The sequence below is a fragment of the Lepidochelys olivacea genome, assembly GCF_965140295.1.
Source record: "Lepidochelys olivacea isolate rLepOli2 genome assembly, chromosome: 2".
Classification (NCBI taxonomy): domain Eukaryota; kingdom Metazoa; phylum Chordata; order Testudines; family Cheloniidae; genus Lepidochelys; species Lepidochelys olivacea.
In genome coordinates, this window is record NC_140412.1 from 129,408,129 (window position 1) to 129,427,801 (window position 19,673).

At 38.2% G+C, this 19,673-nt stretch overlaps 1 protein-coding gene across 8 annotated transcripts in view; it reads left to right on the forward strand.

Annotated features, from left to right (window-relative positions):
* CDH10 (cadherin 10) overlaps positions 1–19,673 on the forward strand; it is a 159,790-nt gene that overhangs the window by 69,282 nt on the left and 70,835 nt on the right. The gene's annotated exons all lie outside the window — the stretch shown is intronic.

Here is a 19,673-nt window from a genome sequence, read left to right on the forward strand (position 1 = left end):
ATATAAATGCAAATTACTTGCCCAAAGTGAGAGTAATCAGCATAGTGCAGAGGCCATGCATGGAGCAGGTGTAAAAATGCATTGACTACGTTCTTTCTTTCTTAACCCTCTTTTGAATGAACTCCCATGGTTAATCAAAGACAAAACCAAGAGAGTTCCTACATTCCGTTGACTCTTTGGATTTTTGGGAGTCAGGCACTATCGCTCCCTTCTGAGCAACTGGTTTCTCACATTTCCTTTCCTAGCTATTGGTTTCTCAGCTTACATGAAGTCGGAATTTGGTCCATTAAAATGGAGGCTCTCTCCTTCCTTTGACTGTACCACTAATCAGTAACTATTGTTTGAGAAAGCACCAGTTGAGGCCTTACATTTTTGCTTTTGTTAAACAACAAATGAATTGAGAAGCAACCAAAATGGAGATTTGTGTGATGTCTGTGGATGCCTGTTCTGAAAGATTTAATTACACAACATTACCCTGGGTAATATCCACAGCATGTTTTGTTGACTTCCGCTGATTAAGGTTCATGACCCAGATAATCTCATGTCATACAATATAACATGCTGGATTATAAAGGTTTTATGAATTAAAATAGGCCAATTCTCTCTCTCTCAATATAAAATGTTGGGCTTTTGTGCTGCAGAATCCCATGACAAATTGAGCATCGTACAGCCATTCACAAACTTTGACAACACAGATTCGGTTATCTTCATTGACTTGGGTCCTGATGATACATGTGCAAAACTCAAAAGATTTAAACAACAGTCCTGCACTGGGATCAGCTGTGCCTGTATGGAGTCCTATTGATGTCACTGACGATCTGCACAGGTGCAGGTACCAATGAAAAACTGGGGCCTTACTTTAGGCTCAGAACCCCCAGAGTTTCATTTTGAGCCTCAGTCTCATGGAATCCAACACATAAAACAAAATTTCAGCTGATTTTAGTCCAAAACCACATTCTTATAGAACAATCCTATGAAATATAATAGGGGAGAAACCAATAGGGTTCTATGAGAGTTATTCTTGCAGACTTATATAATTTAATAGAGTGAGAATCCTTTCCATAGATTTTCCCAGCCATCCTATGAAATAATATAGCAGGTATGTATTTTTCTATTAAATTCTGTAGGGCTGTCTTATAAGAGCTTGTACATTATGTGCTTACATTAGAAACTACAAATAGGCTCAGGTTCCTTAACTTCCATATTTTTCATTTTAATTTTTTGCAATCCTGGCCTTAGTATTGTGTTGCTATTAGGGCTGTTGACTAATCGCAGTTAACTCACACAATTAACTAAACAAAATTAATCCTGATTAATTGCGCTGTTAAACAATAGAATACCAATTGGAATTTATTAAATATTTTGAATGTTTTTCTACATTTTCAAATATATTGATTTCTGTTACAACACAGAATATGAAGTGTGCAGTGCTCACTTTATATTATTATTTTTATTACAAATATTTGCACTGTAAACAAAAGAAATAGTATTTTTCAATTCACCTCATACAAGTACTGTAGTGCAATCTCTTTATCGTGAAAGTGTAACTTACAACTGTAGATTTTTTTTGTGATGTAACTGCACTCAGAAACAAAACAATGTAAAACTTTAGAGCCTACAAGTCCACTCAGTCCTACTTCTTTTTCAGCCAATTGCTAAGACAATCAAGTTTGTTTGCATTTAAAGGAGATAATGCTGCCTGCTTCTTATTTATAATGTCATGTGAAAGTGAGAACACACGTTCACATGGTACTTTTGTAGCCAGCTTTGCAAGGTATTTACGTGCCAGATATGCTAGACATTCATATGCGCCTTCAGGCTTTGCTTCCAGGCTGATGATGCTCATTAAAAAATAATGCATTAAGTAAATTTGTGACTGAACTCCTTGGGAGAGTACTGTATGTCTCCTGTTCTGTTTTACCCGCATTCTGCCACATATTTCATGTTATAGCAGTCTTGGATGATGACCCAGGGCATGTTTGTTTTAAGAACACTTTCACAGCAGATTTGACAAAATGCAAAGAAAGGTACCAATATGAGATTTCTAAAAATAGATACAGCACTCAACTCAAGGTTTAAAAATCTGAAGTGCTGTCCAAAATCTGAGAGGGACGAGGTGTAGACCATGTTTTCAGAATTCTTAAAAGGGCAACACTCAGATGCAGAAATGACAGAACCTGAACCATCAAAAAAGAAAAGCAACCTTCTGCTGGTGATATCTGACTCAGATGAGGAAAATGAACATATGTTGGTCTGCTCTGCTTTGGATCGTTAACGAGCAGAACCCGTCATCAGCATGGACGCATGTCCTCTGGAATGGTGGTTGAAGCATGAAAGGACATATAAATCTTTAATGCATCTGGCACGTAAACATCTTGCAACACCAGCTGCAACAGTGCCATGTGAATACCTATTCTCACTTTCAGGTGACATTGTAAACAAGAAGCAGGCAGCATTATCTCTGCAAATTGTAACCAAAATTGTTTGGCATGAAGTAGGACTGAGTGGACTAGCAGCCTCTAAAGTTTTACATTGTTTTATTTTTGAATTTAATTATTTTTGGTACATAATTCTACTTTTGTAAGTTCAACTTTCATGATAAAGAGATTGACAGTACTTGTATTTAGTGAATTGAAAAATACTATTTCTTTTATTTTTACTGTGCAAATATTTGTAATAAAAATAAATATAAAGTGAGCACTGTACATTTTGTATTCTATGTTGTAACTGAAATAAATATATTTGAAAATGTAGAAAACATCCAAAAATATTTAAATAAATGGTATTCTGTTTTTAACAGTGTGATTAATCACAATTAATTTTTTTTAATTCCTTGACATCCCTAGTTGCTATATAAAAGCTTTACATAACTTTAGTCCTTTGTACGAAGTTGCAGACAAGTCCAGCTATATTTGCATTTAAAATACCCAGTTTAGGAGATAACTGTGCAGGGATCATTGGGTGGAAAAATGGGCCTTCCAGACAGAATTTGTGCTTTTAAATTATACAGTACATTAAAACCCTTACATACTATAGTAATGGAAACTGACCAGATTGATACGGGATGTAACATTTTCAAAAATGCCTACGTCCCATTTTCAAATGTGACGTATATAAGTAACGATATTGTGGAAAAATTTACCCTGATTCTAGTCTTGCATCCCATACTTATGTGGTTCATTCAGCTGAAGACAGTAGAACTATTCATATAATTATAAGTATTGCAGGACTGGGCTCATAATATCTAGAAATGTCAGTTCAAAATATTTACAACAGACATCTAATTTTTGCCAGGAAATAGGCAGAAAAATGAGTTGTAAATGGACCAAGGGATAATGAGGTAGTGGCACTTAAAGAAGGAAGCAGTATGTTTCTTCCTCATTAACACCCAAAGAGTATGGTGCTGAGAGGTGGTAAAATTCTCAGGACAGACAGTAGCTTATTTGTAAGTGGAACTTAGTGTTAATAATCAAGATTCTGATTAACACCTTGTAGTTGGTAGCTAAGTTGGTTTATTATAATTTTTTTAGTCCCAGTTTCTATTAAAATTCACTTACAAAGTACTTTATTTTGGGAAATATGTGGGGAGGGACATTCCTAGTAATTTCATTAAATATTTATTTCCCTTTTAGTTCTCTAATGAAGCATCCTTGTTGCATCTATGGCTGAAAGATTAAAGTTCATGAAAAAAAGAGGAGAAAATAATTATAATAGCCCTTTTTTCTTTAAAGGTTGGGGAATATACTGAATGCAAACTGACATTTTTTTTCTGAGGGAGGCAACACTTATTAAAATTTCCAGGAACTGTTAGTGGGAAGAAGGAGTTCAAGAATGACAGAAACTTAAATCTGATTAAATTGCCTTTGTCAGCCATTTATTATTTATTTCTCTGTGTGGATGTAGTTTCAATGCTGACCTTTAAAGACTATTATTTATTGCTTGTACTTACAGGAGCACCCAAAATGTGCTGGGTGCTATGCAGACTTTTTTTTATATTTATTTCTGTTTATAATACATCTTTCATGCAACCTCAAGGCACTCTTGCCATGAATTAAAAACACAATTGCATAGCCAAGCCAGCAGCACGTCCTCATTCCAAACAGAACATACATGATTGGTAATGAAAACAGTTCTGCACAATGCCCCACCTCACTCACAAAGAGCACCCATCATAATATTCTTACCTCCCAAAAGGCCTGAGGAAATAAACCGGCCTTCAGCATACCTGAAGACCAAAGGTTCTGGACTATTGCAGATAAAAGTGTGGAGTAAATTTAAAAGTTAAGAGCACCTAAAAGAGAGAGTCTTGCTAGCAACTCCCTCTTTTCTACATAGAGGCATTTTCAGTTCTGGCACCTCCACCATTTTCATTTCTGCCACTAGAACTATAGCATTAAGGTGGAGAGGGAGAAAGGGACACGATCCTTGCTCTGAGGTGTTCACAACTGGAGATGACAAGCCGCGTATTGAGTTGGGGGAGAGGGATAAAATACAAACAATCAAACTTAAAAAAAAAAATGTCTATTGTCCCCCACTACCCCTTATCTGAGCATTGTTAGTTGTCAGTGTTCTTCTGGGCACAATAGTAGAAATGGGTCTTGTGGAGGGATTTGAAGAGGAAGACAATAATGGCCTTATGGGCTAGTTCAGGAAGAATTTCCCATAGTGTAAAGAAAGTGACAAAGGTGGTTATGAGGGGAGATTCAAACAGCTTATTGAGGCTGGCTGAAGGATCAGAGCAAGGAAAGGTAAAATGGTAATAGACAAGAGAAAATAAGTAGAGAGGGGCAGAATTGAGAAGAGGTTTGAAGGGCAATTAAAGATAAGGAAGGATAAATCCAGTCTGCACATTCAGAACATCCCACCTGAAAGGCAGTGGAAATATATCAAAGTATATTTCTGAAAAGCCACCTTCTACATCAGATGCATTCTATGGTGCTTTACAGAGCCAACCACCCTATAAAGAACAGAACAACAAAAAATTGTCATTATTTAACACCTGTTTCTAAAACACAAACAGAGAATAAACAGTTCAGATCTCTTTTTGAAGCCTTCACCTTTTATAAAGTTCATACATTCATATCTGCCTTCCAAGGTTCATGGCTGAGGCTGGGAAGAGGAATGAAGCCTTATTTCTTAAATACATTTTACTCCTCTTTATTGTGGTAGAGCCCAAAGATCGCCCAAAATGGGTCTCTATGGTGCTAGCCACTATACAAACAGAGTAGCCGACAGTTCCTGCCCTGAAATGTTTGCAATCTAAATAGACCAGACAGACACAGGATGGGAGAAGGGGTAGAATGAACAAGCAGACTGAACAATGTGATGTTCCACAATATTGTGTGTGTGTTGGGTTAGTTAGGAGGTGCTAAAGAAAAGGGAAGGGAGATGGGAAGTTGAAGAAAAGAAAAATGAGGGTACGAGGGGCAGGTGTGGACTGAAGCTGAGATGAAGATGTTGTGAGGGAGTAGGTTGGAGCAAACGGTCAGTCAGCTGACTGGCAGAGACAGTCCAGTCAATGCCGTAGAAAGTTCTCTGAGTGTCTGAAGCTGCTTCTGCTGCTGGAGTCTCTGGCTGGTTCCTCTTTGCAGTTTTCCCCCAAGGCCACATAGGAAGGGGAGACATCCCTTGGGTCCTAGTTTCCCCAGAGTTTGTGTGGAGTGGCGTTAGGAGGTCAGGATGTGAAGAGGAATTTAAGATTGAAACAAATCATTCAATTAAAATTGGCCAAGAATGTAGGAAAAATGTTTGCCAAGGGCAGAATGTCAAAGTAAGTGCTTAACATAGGCTAATTAAATGCCATTAATATAAGGACTGCAGCAGTGAGATGCTCAGCAGAAATGCAGACTCTGAAGTACCAGATTCTTCATGACTGTGATATCAAAGCTGATAGCTTCCTAAACTCATGGGTGAAATTCTCTGTGGTAAATCACATCTCTTAGCATGCACCCATATCTCTAGCAACTGAGAGGGAGCCTGAAGACTGCTGAATATCATAATATCCAATTAAACCATTCCAACTCATGAGTGAAGTTCAGAATGCAGTTTGCACATTGCTTGTTTTGTGGCCCTTATTATTGTTTAAGCCAGTTCCAGAAAATACAACTGGAAGAATGTTATAGGAATGTAGCCTAGATTATCATGAGCAAGTTACAGGATATGCCTAACTCAGTAGGAACCAAAATGTCACCAATTAATGTTAAGAAAGCAGATATTCAAGTACATTTGTGACCTGCTGAGATAGACACAACAGCTATATATTGCAGTAATTCTGGGGTTTTACTAAATAATATATGTGTTATTTTATTATATTATTTTATATATTATAATATTATAATAATAGTATATTATTATAATACTATTATATTAGTATTATTTATATATGTGTTGTTTTTTTCCAATAACATTGTACTACATATTGTAAGTTCTCTGGGGAAGGGTCAGGCCTTCCTTTATTTGTATGGTGTCTAGCACCTTGTGGGTGCTAGTTGAAATGGATAGTGAAGGTGATACTACACCATGGTTTATTTATGACAAAGCTATATTTTTGTTTCCATTATCAAGCACTATCCTTTCTGGAAAACTAGAGAACATTAGACCCAGAAAAGGAAGGCATTATAGGAGGATACGAGTTATATATGGATTGTAGAATCTATTGGAATATCTTCGTAATGCTATCATAGGAGATAATAGCCTACAACAAAGCAACTTTTCATAATTCCAGAATAGGTGACTCAGAGATTGAGCCAATTGAAGTTTAAAATTCTAACAGACACAAGGACATTTTATCTAGATTTTTTGCCTTATAATAATGATTAAGAATTCTATTCTGTTTTAGCCATGGTGAAAGGGCAATATGACCATAATATAGCCTCTTCATGTACCCAAAGACTGATTCCTACTTTATTTCCTCCTTTGTTTTAGTGCCAGGTACAATTTATTTATTTATTTATTTTTAAGGAAGAGGTGCTGTTACAAGACCTGAGTCATTTTCAAGCTTGTTCTACAAAATTGGATTAATCCTAAATATATTTAGTAGTTTGTTGGAATAAATCTTACGGTACTTTTTATCCTACTTCTGCTGAATAGAATTAACAATTAGTTAAAGATGAAGTTTAAGAAGTTTCCAGTTTAACATGATTTAACCTGAGTAGGTATTGAAAATATTTTTGTTTCATATATTAATAAATTGATGCCCTCCGATTTTGAGACAAAGTGTTGAAAGGCACATCCTGTCTGCCCCTGAATTTATGAGACAGACTTTGCAGCACAAAATAGAATACTTAGCTCTTTATCCTATTCTCTTCATGTGTAGATGGTAGCTGGTGTTATAGGATCACATAGAATACTCATAATCCAGGAAACTCTACTCGGTTGTGTATGTCTCCCAGAAGGGCTATCCAAAACAATCTGGTTTTGCTTCATGAATTCCCACATGCAAAATTTGAAAATTTGGTGAATTTAGTTAAGGGTGAAATTTCACCTTTTTAGACACGGTGTTTCTTACCAAAAATAAATGCATACATACATACAGGAAAAGGACAGAAGCAAACCTTGGATCAAATTGAAATTTTTCAAAAAATTATGTTAGGCAAAAACTTGCTTATTTTTCCATCGGAAAAAATAACTGTGGTTTCCCCTTTCCCTTCACTTTTGAGGAAAAACATGAACATTTTAATGCAATACCTCAATTTTTGGATTTTCTCCCCCATCACTTTACTGCACATTTTTTCCACCCAGTTCTACATATCTCACACAACCAGTCACCACTCGGGTCACTGGAGATTACCCATGTGAGTAAAATGAGCAGGATTTGGCCCAACACCTCCAGTGCATTAGTTATGGCACAAATTGGAATGTTTATATACTCAATATATGACACAAGAAAATCTGACTAGGCCAGTAGATAGGGTTACTAACGTACTTCAAAAATAAGGGTCTGTTTTCCAAGAACCCCTGCCCTACCTCTCCGCCTATTACTATTATTATTAATATATTATGTATTATTAATTAATTAATAATCAGTATTCATCTACAATTGCTACGGGGATTTCCTGCTGCTTTTTGCAGCACTCAGCAACTCCCAACCTTGTTGTACAGAGGTGGAAAAATAAGGGTCGTCCCTTGTAATAAAGGACTGTTGACAACCCTACCAGTAGTTATGCAAGAATAGAAAGTATTATGTTTCATGGCATAACACAGAGAAGTTAGATAAAACACAGAATTCGCTTGTTGGAAGGTTGCAACATAACACTACTTTATTTGTTAGAAATAAAAATGATAAAGTGCAAGAACCCATAAACAGAGAGAGACAAGGCAGGCTCTCCTTAAAACATAAAGACAAAACTCACCCCACCTTACCCTAGGCTGTCTACCAGTGAACTGACTCCTAGGCCCAGATTGCACACTTTCCTGCAGAGCTCCTTAGCCTGCAAGCAGGAAAACCCCCCAAATTTAAAATGACAGCTTGTAATTTTCACAATTTTCAATACACCACAAAAGAAGCAAGAATCAGTAAACAGAATATCACAGAGTAGAAGTGACATCGTGTGCAAGAAGGGGGAATGTAACAGTAGTATGAAAAAAGAACAGGAGTACTTGTGGCACCTTAGAGAAAACAAATTTATGAGAGCATAAGCTTTCGTGAGCTACAGCTCACTTCATCGGATGCATAGAATGGAACATATAGTAAGATAGATAGATATATACATACAGATAAGTTGGAAGTTACCATACAAACTGTGAGAGGCTAATTAGTTAAGATGAGCAATTATCAGCAGGACAAATAAAACAAACAAACAAACAAAAAACGTTTGTAGTGATAATCAAGATGGCCCATTGATACAGTTGGCAAGAAGGTGTTAGGATACTTAACATGGGGAAATAGATTCAATATGTGTAATGACCCAGCCACTCCCAGTCTCTATTCAAACCCAAGTTAATGGTATCTACTTCCCTATAAAAAGAAAATGAGTACTTGTGGCACCTTAGAGACGAATAAATTTATTTGATCATAAGCTTTCGTGAGCGACAAACTTCATCGGATGCATTCAGTGGAAAATACTGTGGGGAGATTTATATATACATAGAGAACATAAAACAATGAGTGTTACCATACACACTGTAACAAGAGTGATCATTTAAGGTGAGCTATTACCAGCAGGAGAGCGGGGCGGAGGGGGGGAACCTTTTGTAGTAATAATCAAGGTAGGCCATTTCCAGCAGTTGACAGGAACCTCTGAGGAACAGTGGGGGGTGGGGGGGAATAAACATGTGGAAATAGTTTTACTTTGTGTAATGACCCATCCACTCCCAGTCTTTATTCAAGCCTAAGTTAATTGTATCCAGTTTGCAAATTAATTCCAATTCAGCAGTCTCTCGTTGGAGTCTCTTTTTGAAGTTTTTTTGTTGAAGAATTGTCACTTTTAGGTCTGTAATCGAGTGACCAGAGAGATTGAAGTGTTCTCCGACTGGTTTTTGAATATTATAATTCTTGACATCTGATTTGTGTCCATTTATTCTTTTACACAGAGACTGTCCAGTTTGACCAATGTACATGGCAGACGGGCATTGCTGGCATATGATGGCATATATCACATTGGTAGATGTGCAGGTGAACGAGCCTCTGATAGTGTGGATGATGTGGTTAGGTCCTATGATGGTGTCCCCTGAATAGATATGTGGACACAGTTGGCAATGGGCTTTGTTGCAAGGATAAGTTCCTGAGTGTGGTTCTGTTGTGTGGTGTGTGGCTGCTGGTGAGTATTTGCTTCAGGTTGGTGGGCTGTCTGTAAGCAAGGACTGGCCTGTCTCCCAAGATCTGTGAGAGTGATGGGTTATCCTTCAGGATAGGTTGTAGATCCTTGATGATGCGTTGGAGAGGTTTTATTTGGGGGCTGAAGGTGATGGCTAGTGGCATTCTGTTATTTTCTTTGTTGGGCCTGTCCTGTAGTAGGTGACTTCTGGGACTCTTCTGGCTCTGTCAATCTGTTTCTTCACTTCAGCAGGTGGGTACTGTAGTTGTAAGAATGCTTGATAGAGATCTTGTAGGTGTTTGTCTCTGTCTGAGGAGTTGGAGCAAATGCGGTTGTATCGTAGAGCTTGGCTGTAGACAATGGACCGTGTGGTGTGGTCTGGATGAAAGCTGGAGGCATGTAGGTAGGAATAGCGGTCAGTAGGTTTCTGGTATAGGGTAGTGTTTATGTGACCATGGTTTATTAGCACCGTAGTGTCTGGGAAGTGGATCTCTTGTGTGGACTGGTCCAGGCTGAGGTTGATGTTGGGATGGAAATTGTTGAAATCATGGTGGAATTCCTCAAGGGCTTCTTTTCCATGGGTCCTGATGATGAAGATGTCATCAGTGTAGCACATGTTGAGTAGGGGCATTAGGGGATGAGAGCTGAGGAAGCATTGTTATAAAAATAAAAATAAAAATGCCATAAAAATGTTGGCATACTGTGGGGCCATGCGGGTGCCCATAGCAGTGCTGCTGATTTAAAGGTATACATTGTCCCCAAATGTGAAATAGTTATGGGTGAGGCCAAAGTCACAAAGTTCAGCCACCAGGTTTGCCGTGACATTATCGGCGGTCGGAATATGAACAAGAGGCTGCTAGGCAGCTCTCCAACACCACTTTCTACAAGCCATTACCCTCTGATCCCACTGAGGGTTACCAAAAGAAACTACACCATTTGCTCAAGAAACTTCCTGAAAAAGCACAAGAACAAATCCACACAGACACACCCCTGGAACCCTGACCTGGGGTATTCTATCTGCTATCCAAGATCCATATACCTGGAAATCCTGGATGCCCCATCATCTCAGGCATTGGCACCCTGACAGCAGGATTGTCTGGCTATGTAGACTCCCTCCTCAGGCCCTACACTACCAGCACTCCCAACTATCTTCGAGACACCACTGACTTCCTGTGGAAACTACAATCCATCGGTGATCTTTCTGAAAACACCTAAAGACTGAAAGTGGATGGGTCATTACACAAAGTAAAACTATTTCCCCATGTTTATTCCCCCCACTGTTCCTCAGAGTTACCGTAATAATTTCTTAACTTGTTTGTCTTCAGTCTGTTAATCAGTGGTATAGGGAAAACAGTGCTCCAATATCATTTGACCAATGTTGTTCTAATAAAACAGCCAAATATTTGATATCTTGCAGTAATGATCTCAAAGAAAGATAAAACACTAAATAGAGCTCTTTACACATGCTAAATGAAACAGAAACCATACAAATGATCTCCTGCAAAACTCTTTTCAGATACATCATTAACTTTTGCAGAAATCTGCAAAACTTCTATTTGCATCCAAAACCAGGCAACTTTACATGACACTAGATTTCATTTCAGCCGATTGTCTGCCATGAGACTCCCACGAGTCTGCCCAGACTCCTCCTTTGCTTTCACCAGTATTCTGGGAGGAGAAACCTAGGGTTCTCCTTTAGCTGTCCCCAACAAGCACACATGTGGTGTCATCAGGGATGATTGGCTATCCTGCACTCCTTTTTTTATACATATATTGACTGTAAGCCAACTCCCACATAAATCTATTGGACCTATATTAAGAAGAGTGGATGGTATACTACTTCACTATGCACCTGGAAAAGTAGGATAGGGAACAGGCTGCTGCTGAAGAGCTAGGAGGGAAGGGAGGACACTCAACCAAATGCTGTAGGGAAGGTGGCTAGAAGGCTAATAGACTTTCTCCCAGAAGGCAACTTACTATAAGGGAGAAACTCTGAGCTGCTAGGTCGGGGGCACAAAGTTTCCTTGCATTTAACTTAGGTTGTCTGGAAGTTTGGATGGATTATTTCTCAGTGCAAGACCAATCTTAGAGATCCTCTAAATGCCATAGACCCCTTAAGGGCTGTTATTCTGGCATTTGATTGCTTTCTGGCCCTGCATTCTCTATATCTGAAGACCATTTAGGCACTTAACCTAGTGCAAAACATTCACAAGCACTAGTACAGTCTTCACAAACTCAGTTTCCTCCTCTCTTCCATCAGTCTGCCAGAATAAGAACATAGGAATGGCCATACTGGGACAGACCAATGGTACATCTCACCCAGTATCCAGTCTTCTGACACTGGAGGGTGCCAGATGCTTCAGGGACAATGAACAGAATAGGGCAATTATTGAGTGATCTATTCCCTGTCATCCAGTCCCAGCTTCTGGCAGAGAGGTTCAGGGACACCCAGAGCATGGAGTTGCATCCCTGACCATCTTGGCTAATAGCCATTGATGGACCTATTCTCCTTGAACTTTATCTAATTCTTTTTTTTTAACACAGTTATAATTTTAGCCTTCACAAGATCCCCTGGCACTGAGTTCCACAGGATGACAGTGTCTTATATGAAGAAGTACTTCCTTTTTGTTTGTTTTAAACCTTCTGACTATTAATTTCATTGGATGGCACCTGGTTCCTGTGTTATGTGAAGGGGTAAATAACATTTCCTTAATCACTTTTTTCCATACCACTCATGGGTTTATAAAAATCTGTCATATTCCCCAGCCGCTTAGTTGGCTCTCCTCTAAAATGATCAATCCCAATCTTTATAATCTCTATTCATATGGAAGCTGTTCCATACCCCTAATCATTTTTGTTGTGGTTCTCTGCACCTTTTCCTGTTCTAATATATCTTTTTGAGATAGGGTGACCATGGATTTATATAGTGGCATTATCTTAACATTCTGTTAGCTTTTTTAAGTGCCACTGCACAGTGAACAGATATTTTCAGAGAACTATCGGCATTGACTCCAACATCTCTTTCTTGACTGGTGGGAGCTCATTTAGGCCCCATCACTTTTTTTGTGTAGTTGGGATTATGTTTTCCGATGCACATTACTTTGCATTTATCAACATTTAATTTAATTTGCTATTTTCTTACCCAGTCACCCAGTTTTGTGAGATCCCTTTGTAACTCTTCACAGTCAGCTTTATACTTAACTGTCTTGAATAATTTTGTATCCTCTACAGACTTTGCACCTGCACCATTAACCCCTCTTTCCAGATTATTTATCAATACTTGAATAGAACTAAACCAAGTACAGATTCTTGGGGAACCCCACTATTTATCTTTCTCCACTGTGAAAACTGACTGTTTATACTACCTTTTGTTTGTTATATTTTAACCGGTTACTAATCCATTAGAGGGCCTTCCCATGTTATGCCATGACTACTTACTTTGCTTAAGAGCCTTTGGTGCATGACCTTGTCCAAAGGCTTTCTGAAAGTCCAAGCACACTATAGACTAGGTCACCCTTGTGCAGATGTCTGTTGATCCCCTCAAACAAATTCTAATAGATTGACTCTTCCCCAACATATCATATTCATCTGTGTCTAATAATTCTGTTCTTTACTGTAGTTTCAACCAATGCGTGTGATACTGAATTTAGGCTTAATAGTCTGTAGTTGCCAAGATCACCTCTGGAGCCTTTTTTTTAAAAAGCTGCATTACTTTAGCTATCCTCCAGTTATCTGGTACAGAGGCTGATTTAAGCAATAGGTTACACACCACAGTGAGTAGTTCTCCAATTTTATATTTGAGTTCCTTCAGAACCCTTGGGTGAATACCATCTTATCCTGGTGACTTATTACTGTTTAGTTTATAAATTTGTTTCAAAAGCTGTTCTACTGTCACTGGGACAGTTCCTCAGATTTATCACCTAAAAAGAATGGCTCAGGTGTGGGAATCTCCCTCACATCTTCAGCAATGAAGCCCGATGCAAAGAATTCATTTAAGTTCTCCACAATGGCCTTGTCTTCTTTCAGTGCTCCTTTAGTACTTTGATCACACGATGGCCCCGCTAATTGTTTGGCAGACTTCCTTCATGGCCTGGATCAATATTAAAAGCTTACGGCACCCTACATGATTGATCGATTCAGATTCAGGAAGTGTAATTGGGTTATATAGGGAATTGTTTGTTTTGATGGGTAGGTGAGGGACAGTTTATTTAAACTGATTTTACCTTTAAATTGTGTATGTTTTTTATACTGTATATGCACTTGGAGTGCAAGCCATTGTTTGTTTGTTTTGTTTTAAAGAAAGCAAGCAATAGATTCTGAGCACCTTGCAGGATCAGATACTGAAATTCCAAACTATAGGCAGGATCTGTCTGAGAGTGAGAGATCTTGGGGATACACATACTATGGTGATGAGCACAGTGTAAATGATAGATGGTTTTAGTTGAACTGCAAAGACGTTTTCAGTGGTAGAGATGTTAATGACATAGTAAGCTACCTACTGAATATAGAATTGTGTATGTTAGTAAATTAACTGATAATGAAATACAGAAGTTGACATAGTCACACTAACTGTTACTCTAGGGTTTCTGCCATTTGCCTCTTTCATCCCTATAAGAAAACTATTTTAAAATGTTCTAAAATTTTCCTTCAGAACCAACCAGTAGCATTGATCTGACATTGCAGCATCTCATTTCTAAATGAGACGATCAGTTCAGTCTAGTGCCAGCACAAAAATGTAATTCCATTGATCAGCTGGCAGGGAGATTTAGAATGAAGACTCTGTGTAGATAGTGGCACCTGTCCACCAGACATACAAGAGAATTAATCATCAGTGAAATGTACTTAGCTACCATCATGCTAGGGGCTTGCAATCCTGTTGGGTGGTTTCCAACCAAGGACTTTTAAATGATAATGTGTTTCTATAGGCTAGCTTTTCTTTCCTTTAGGAAAGAAAGAAGTCTGTTTGAAACAATATTCGTATTTTAAACTAGTGTCTTAGGAAATATTTTTTTTCTTTCTTTTTGAAGTGATGTCTGCCTGTCACAAAAGGATTTTCTAAAAAGTAAAAAAAACTGATTAAATTGAGGTGATATGTATTCGTAGCTGTAGCTATGGAAAAGCAGAGTCCACTTCATCACAATACAGTCATTCACTCCAGGAATTAAAAGCATAATAAAAAAGGAAGCTTCAGAAATGTTCGACATATACCTTGTTTGAAGTTATAAATGTATAAATAGCTGAAAACCGTGCAGTTTCAACAGCAATTTAAAGTCTGGCGCTTTAGGGGTATTTCTTTTATCAAATGCAGATGACCTTTTAAAAACCCTATATACACAGATAACAATGAGGAGTGGAGAGTGTTGGTGATGGAAAATCAGTCACTTACAATAAAATACCCATGAGGGGGATGGAATATGTCTAAAAAGTAAAACATGACTGTCTATCTTTTTAAAATGTGTATCTGCTGAAAGTCTTGTCTTATTATTATATCGGAATTTTTGTCTGTGCAGCTGATAAAAATGTTTAAACCTAAAATTCTGCATTAAACAGTTCCCTCATGTTTTTTGAGTTAATATATAATTTAGGTTCAAATTATTTTTTGTCCTAAGTGGACAGAGGAACATTGTTCTTCTGAATAAACACACACAACAACCCACCCACCCCTGTTCCCCACTAATGTTGCTGTTGGTTCATGTGTCTCACCCTAGAGTATTTTCCCAGGCTTGATTGTTTTCATGCCTCATTTTTTAGGAGGTTAAAGGAGGAGTCACTCCTCAGTGCAGGGCATTTTGTGCATCATACGCTCCCTGTTTTGCCCTTTGTCAGTTTTAAATATGCAGCCTCAATCCAGTTTCTGTGTCCTTAGGTTTGAGAATGACATCCATCTGAGAGAATGGGAGTGAGACCTGTCATGGTCAAGAGACTAATGGCTTGAACTTGCATGCTGATGAGCAAATCCTGTAGGTACTGTGCTACTCCAGCTCCCATTGACTTCAGGGAGCTTAGCTGTTTCCAGGATTAGGCCTGAAATTTTTGGAAAATTCAGAAAATGCTAGAAGAGAGAAGAGATGAGAATGGACAAGAAACAGGCGGGAGGCCCCACCCACAAATCCTGTTGATCCCCTCACCTCATCTCTTGCCCCTATGCTCCAAAGGCAGAAGATCAACAGAAGGTCAGAGGCATTTATATAGAAGCCCCATATGCTGCATGAGCTTACACTTCAGCAGCCAACTCCCCCACTCTGCCAGTGCAGCTGCTTGACCAAGACTCACCCTCAAAAGATTTTGCTTCATAGAATAGAAAGGGCTCTGTTGGAAAGGCAGTATGGACCCAGATTCCTATTACTTTTGCTTGGGTCATCTACACAGAGGCAGAGGAGTCAATTATGTGTTTATCAGCCTTGCCCTACTCAATGCCAAGGTTTCCACTCCTTGTCCCCAACCCAACTCTTTCCCTGAAGTTTTCTATCCCATGGACCTCCCCCTCCGATGGAAAGGCATAGTGATATTGTGAAAGTGGCTAATGCATGCACAAGGTCACAACCTCATGTGGATCTTGGGGTCATGATATTGTCCTTTCTTTACAATTATTTTCTGTGACTTCTAAGCCAGCCTTTCTCCACAATGACTGTTTTCTTTACTTCAGGGGTTCTCAAACTTCATTGCACCGTGACCGCATTCTGACAAAAAATATTACTACATGTCCCCTAAGCCTGCCTCAGACTTATTGCCATGGGTGGCAGGGTCAAAGTCAAAGTCCAAGCCCCACTGCCCCAGGCAGGGGAGCCAAAGCCCCAAGGACTTTAGCTCCAGTCAGAGGGCCTATAACCTGAGCCCCGTCGCCCAGGACTGAAGTCCTTGGGCTTCGGTTTTGGCCTTGGGTGGTGGGGCTTGGACTTCAACCCTGGGCAGTGGGGCTTGGTTTTTGGCTTTGGCCCTAGGCCCCAGCAAGTCTAAGAGAACCCTGGTGACTCCATTAAAATGGGGTCACAGTCCACAGTTTGACAACCGCTGCCCTACTTTAAACAATTTCCTGTCAAAAGCTCCATATTAATGAGACTTCACGGCTAGCAGTAGTGGCTGGATATAGAGCTCATCATTGTTGCTCCTCACATTGGCCAAAGAAAGCAAATAGAGAATTATACCAGTCACTCTGATATTTGCACCCCAGGGGCTAGCAGGGTGGATACAAAACAATGATTTTTTTGTTTGTTTGTTTAAATACGGGTTCATTTTTAAAAAATGCCCATTTAAAATTAAATTTGAAATTGACAATTTACGTTAAGGCCTAAATTTATTATTATCTATTAAAATCCTTTAAATACAAAAAATAATATGAAGCAAGACATGTTTACTGTCAAGTTTTAAAGAAGGTCAAACCACTGAACTGATGGAAGTCATGGGGTAAGCACCCAAGTTGGAACCAAAGTGCTGAACCAGCTTTTGATAGCAGTAACCTCTTCTGCAGGTACAGAGAGAATATTTTCTTTATTTCAGTTTATTCAGCTAGCTCAGTTCAATGATTAGTTCATTTCAAGTTAAGAAACCAATTGAGAGATGAAAATGCTGAAAAGCTCCTCTTCCAAACTATGAATAAAAAGTTAGATGAGATCTACTAGTTCTGAAAATTTGAAGGACATAGTGACCAGAAACAATCAGTTCAATTCACTAACTACAGATATTACTTCCTTTGTTTAATAAATCAGTTTTAAATGTAATACATTTGATAAACTTTTTCTATTTATCCAGCACATTTAAGGTAATTTTAATTAATAATTATACTATTAATAAAAATACTATTTTCATACATTTTCAATTGATTTCTATCCAAATAGAGTTTGACACCACATAATCAAAATGCATCATTCACCATTTTCTAACATAAAAAATTAAATCTTAATACATTTAAGATAAACTATATAATTGCTTAAATAAAAGTATATACTGACACTAAATTTGAAGCTTCTTTTTGCTAGCCAGGAAGATACTGTGTAAGGGCTATATTTGCATATCAACAGGCTTTAAAAACAACAACAATAAGGAGTCTGGTGGCCACATTGGAGCACATTGAATAGAAAGAATAAGCTAAGTAAGAAATATGTGGAGATGAAACAGTTCAGGGCCTCCTTTCTTACACATTATTCACCAAACTTTCCAATGTAGGCATGCACTTTTGCATGTTTTCTTCTGAGGCAAATGCAATCCTGATGTAATTGCTTGTGCCATGTGTATTTTGAGGTTTATGTGTTTCCGTATGTACATAAGTGTGTGCTTCAGGAAATTTGGGTGCTTATGCTGAGTGCTTACAAAATATTTTAGGAAGAGGAAGAATACATATTGACTTGCTGTGAGAGGTTGATCAGGTCAAATCACTTCTATGTGCCTCACTTACTCCACATGTAAATTGACAATCACAATACTCATCAAACTCACAAAGGTGTTGAGAGTAATACAATGTATACAGAGCTTTGAAAATACTCTATCAGGAAGAATATAAAGGCTAAGCACTATTATTATTACTTAAGCAATCATGGTTGTAATCTAGTTAAGTTAGTAATAAAGGTTAAAATGATAACAGAAAGGAGATAAAGAACTATGCTGAATTTCACCAAAGCAAATTCTGACAGAATGAGACGAGCATTGAAGGAAATTGAGCAGAAGACATCAAAGTAAACTGGTAGTTTAAAAAAAAAGAGAGACAGCGAGAGAGAGAGAGAACATCTAGGGAGTTATAATTTATTTAAATATAGTATGAATTTAAGAAAATACGCTCATGACATTTTTATCACTTTTGAGGAAGCTAATAAAAGGAGCTGATGGTGTAAAGGTGGATGCCGTTTACTTGGAATTTAGGAAAGCATTTAATAAAATGAAAATGAATCTCTACTTTGGTGTAAGTAAATATGGTATCAGTATTGACCTGCATGAGTGGCTAAATGGATATGGCTGGATATTAATACAGAGGGAAAGCATTTAAGGAAGATATAGTTTGAATTGTGGAATGTCACACAGATCAGAACTAGAAGATGTTTTGTTCTCTGTAAATATCTATTGTTTAGAAGAAATATTGAACATTAAGGTAATTAAATTGTATGATGATGTAATGAGGTTGCCATCTCCTCGGTAGGTGCCCCTTGTATGTTGGAATGACCCTTAAAGACAAGGAGAGTATTTCAGGTCATCCTGGAAGGATAAGGAGCCAGACAAGTGAATAGTCCAACTGAGGGGAAAATAGACATGTTCTTAATATCCTTTTAAGTCAGTTCCTGATGGGTGCATCCTAATAGAGACCACTCAGTGGATCAGAAGTAATACTTATGCTAGCAAACTACAGGCAGATTAAGGAAAAATGGTGAAAGGACCACTAAGGAATGCAGAGTTGGAGGAATGCAAGGGGTTAAATGTGGAGTTGCTACTTGAGAAGAATTGGAGGACGTTTCAGGAATGATTACTTCTGGGGGAATTCTGAGCCAAAAATTTAAAAATTTTGTGCACAATATTTTAAAATTCTGCATATCTTATTTGTCAAAATAACACAATATAATCACACCAGTTTCAATTATTTTGGTAATTTATTTCAAAATACTTGTGAGGAACTATGTCTGTAACAATACAGAAAACAAAAAAGATTCAGGAAATGTTTTTTGACAAATAAATTCCTTAATAGGCATATTAATACTGAACTCTAAGTAATAATTCATTTAAGCTACAATTAAGAAACATATTTCCTGCACCCCTCAGAAGCAGTGAAAAAGGGTTGGGGGAATCAGGGATAATGGAGAAGCTGTGGGAGAGGGAAGTAATTGCTGGGCAGGAGCCTTGGAGTGAACCTGGAGGGTTGTTGACTGTGGGTGGGAGAAGAATGGAATGGGGGAGGGGGAGGGATTTTTAGGGAGTTGAGGAACCTCCCCCATGCAG